The sequence below is a fragment of the Alosa sapidissima genome, chromosome 5, assembly GCF_018492685.1.
Source record: "Alosa sapidissima isolate fAloSap1 chromosome 5, fAloSap1.pri, whole genome shotgun sequence".
Taxonomy (NCBI): domain Eukaryota; kingdom Metazoa; phylum Chordata; class Actinopteri; order Clupeiformes; family Clupeidae; genus Alosa; species Alosa sapidissima.
The window spans coordinates 25,678,281-25,682,308 of record NC_055961.1 but is presented as its reverse complement, the minus strand read 5'-3'; positions in this window follow the sequence as shown (position 1 = coordinate 25,682,308).

Here is a 4,028-nt window from a genome sequence, read left to right as displayed (position 1 = left end):
TGTCTGAGACGGAGGGAGCAGAGACACGACAAGAGAGAGAGAGAGAGAGAGGAGGTCAGGCAGGAAGCCAGTGATTCCGGTGCTAGGCCTCTTATGTGCCAGATCTGCCAAAGCAGCCGGCATTCTTTATTACAATAAATCCGTCAGGATGGGAGTTTTGAACATTCTCATAAAATAATGTGTTCATCAACAATGTAAGGTTTAAAAAAAAATGCTATCTCCGATTAACCCCACTCAGACAGTCTTCAGAACTTTCATTCTACATTCAACATTCTACTGATGTTACAGTAGTGGCTGAAGGGTCCAAAAGGATTGAAATTGGTTAGCTAGCTCACTAGCTAGTTCTAAGAGTACACAAGTGCACTCTCTCTCTCTCTCTCTCTCTCTCTCTCTCTCTACACCTCACATTAGCAAAGGGGAACAAAGGAAGCAGACTCAGTCCCGCTGTTCACTCTTAGATCCATAATCCATTCCAGAGTGCTCAAGCACCAGAAACGTCATCATGTGCTTTGCATAAATGCGCAGCTGAACCCGCCTCTCAAATAATCTCAAAGTGCACTTGATGAACACTTGCTCCACACTTGTGCTAAGATTACAGCCTTCATAAGTGCATAGAGCCTAGAGCCAGCCTCATTAGATACGTCCCCAAAATGTGCTAAAGTGCATTACCTATGGTGTGTGTGATCGGACTAAACATTTAATTGGTCTACACTTAATTAAATACACGTGTGTGCTTCCTTTGTCTCATTAATAAAGCTGAAAGAGGCCTACATCATATTCTGCATATTAATTTCAATTATGTTTATTATTTACATAATCTCTCAATTAGCTGTAATGAATTGTTTTATGAATTTACCAATAGTTCCACCCTTTGCCACTATATTTAGCAACTTCTTATTAAGGCAGGGGTTTAGTTATCAAAAATGGTGTAAATCCAGAGATGCAAACGATCATAGTAACTCTATCAGTTGTTGCTATCTAGCTCCACAGCTACACTTGCTTAAAAAAGGCCTTCCAGCAGAGAGAAGTTGAGAAGTTGAAAGAAGTTGAGAAGTTGAAAGGCCTTCCACCAGAGAGAAGTTGAGAGTGCTACTTTCAAGTCTCTTAATCCTCCACCACCAACATCAACTACTTCTATGTTTGCAGATGACTTTGCAACATTTTTTACTGAAAAAGTTGCTAAGATTAGTGCCCCATTCAATGAGCCTTTAAAAAGGGCATTACCCCGTATAGACATGGTAATGTTGGATTTTTCTCTCCTCTTAATGAAGAAGAAGTTTCTTAACTTATTCCGCAATGTCGTCCAAAACATGCCCTCAGTGTGTCTTGAACTAGGTATCAACGTTTCACAACCTCACCACATACAGCAACTCGACTGTATCTGTCTTTCCCACCTGATGACGCTACTATTTCTGCTTGGATTTCTGCATGCTTCAGGGATATTTCTCTCATTGTCTGAATAAAAGATCGACACCCTCAGCTCAATCTCTCCAAAAATGAGCCTCTGGTTTTCCGAGCTACAGTAATACGGCTATTCCCCAACAGGTAAGCATCCAGCTTGGTTCATCTTCACTGACCCCAGCTGAAACCGCACATCACTTGGGTGTCACAGATGATGACTGATTTAATTGCTCTGAGCATGTAGCCTCAGTCACAGAGGCATGTCGATTTAATACAATATTTGGAAGATCAGATCTTTTCTATCACAATATGCCACACAACTTCTTGTGCAGGCCATGGTTCTTTCCAAACTGGACTACTGCAATGCATTTTTGGCTGGCCTACCTGCTTGTCATTATTCTGTATAAATATTTAGGCTACATGACTTTACTTGAAACTTAATTTGAATGTTAATGTAATGTTTATTGATGTCATTGTAAGTCTCTTCGGACAAAAGCATCCACCAAAAACCATAAACATAGTTTGGTGATAGTTTAACTCATACAGGCCCTCAGTACCGTCTGAGGAATAGGAATGAAATGCATGTGAGTCATTTCTAAATTGGAAGGTCATTTAATGGCATTTGATGTCATTGTAAATCACTAGCATAACAACTATAAGCATAAACATAAGGTAAACATAAAACTGGAGGACATTATGTGGAACCACATTAGTGTTTTATCTCCTGTTGCCTTTTCTCAGTATTGTTGAGTATGGTTCGTCAACATCAATAGTGCCTCTATTGTATGCTGCATTCAGCTAGTGTGCTTAGCAACCACATTGCCATTTCAGCTCTGATGACGTTCATCTACTTATTGATTCGAAATAAAATATTCTATGTGCAGGCAGAATTTATGTGAAATACACATAAATACATATATAAGGTATGTCTTCTACATGGTATACTAACAGGATCTATTTATATTGCTTTGACTTATGTGGGTTATGTATAACAAACAAACTACTGAACTGATATATAAAAATGACAGTGACAGTTTGTTTCCAGAATACACTTCCTGTCCTCCCACATCCACATACAGTCGCTATGCAACAACAAACAACAACAACAAACAAGCAAAGTGATCATATAGACTCTTTGACAAAGCCACCGTCACCGTAGGCATTTGCTCAAAAGATTCCCCTCAACCACACAAAAATGTCCTTATGAAGACACTGTGTCCCCTGGAATAATTAAAATGCCAATGTCTAATTCATTTACCATCCGGGAGCCCATTGTGTGGTGGTGATTATGTTAGATTAACTTGACTGTCTTGATGAAAAGGGTCAAATCCTGGAACAAAGACTGGACCAGGTTGTCAGGCCATTTATTCCCTCCTAAAAAGGCTTGTAGGGAGTCACATGCACATTAGGCATTTGAATGATGAGGCGGTCCGCTTGAGCGGGCAGGTAAGGCCTAAGAATCTGCATTAGCCGATGCCTGCGCTGATATTTTATGGATCCTTCCAGCGCCATTCCTCATCGGGGCAGTGAGAGCCACTGAACCAGCCTGGCCATTCCTCTCCTGTATGAGGGATGTGTATCTCCCAGCCCACCTCACAGCCACCTCCCAACACCACCACCACCACCATCACTCATTGACACAAAAGCCACTCGCTTTGTCTAGCTCTCTCTCTCTCCCTCTCTCTCTTCCACAGTTGTCACTTGGAAACTTCTGAGCTGCACAATTTTAAGAACTTGTGGGGGGCTGGGGCTTGATAAGTCACTCTTTTTGATAGTGCTACATGGGGTTGATGGTTCTAGGTTGCCTCCTTTCTACCGCACTCTTCTTAAAATCTGGGGCATGTTTAATATTCAAATGCAGGGGGCAACAACTTCCTTATCCTGGCTTCTACAAGAACCTGTGGTTGGCGGCGCAAGAATGGACATTTCCTCATCCGATTTCCCTTCACTCCAGAGGAGAGAAGATTGTGACATTAAAGGATGTAGTAGACCTGGCAGGGTCAGACTTTTGGAACGTTAGGAGGTATGCTGCCTCCATTGGACTAAGGTCTCTTCGTGTGGCCACACAACTCCTGGATAAGTGGCGCACTACATGCAATGCGGATGACCGTACATTACTTGGGGATTATTGCTCAGGAATGGTGCGGCCTGACGGCCTGTTTGATGACTTTCCTGCATCGGTACTTCCACCTATTCTGGATGAGGATGCTGGCCTGCTCTTGTCAGGCATAACCAGGGCTTGAAAACGAAATTATTTTTCAAACGTTCCGTTCCGAACGGTTCAGGTAGGCCTATGTTTAACGTTTTCGTTCTTGCATGCGTTCCGCCACCAACATATCGGTCCTGAACCGGTTCGGAACGCAAAATATCGTTCGTTCTTAAAGTTCCGGCAGTGTTTGGCGGGCCTATCAAGTCTATTTTTGTGAACTTTACCTTAGAATAGACGTACTCATTATTTCCCCTTGATTTAGCCTATACCGTAGCTATGCCCAAAAATAATAAATCACAGGCGGCATCCAAAAACATTCAGATGGGCTATCCATCCCATAGCCTACAGACTTACTGTAAGCCTAACCTATGCCTATAAATAATTTCTTATCAAAAATATTTCTGGATACGTGCTAAAC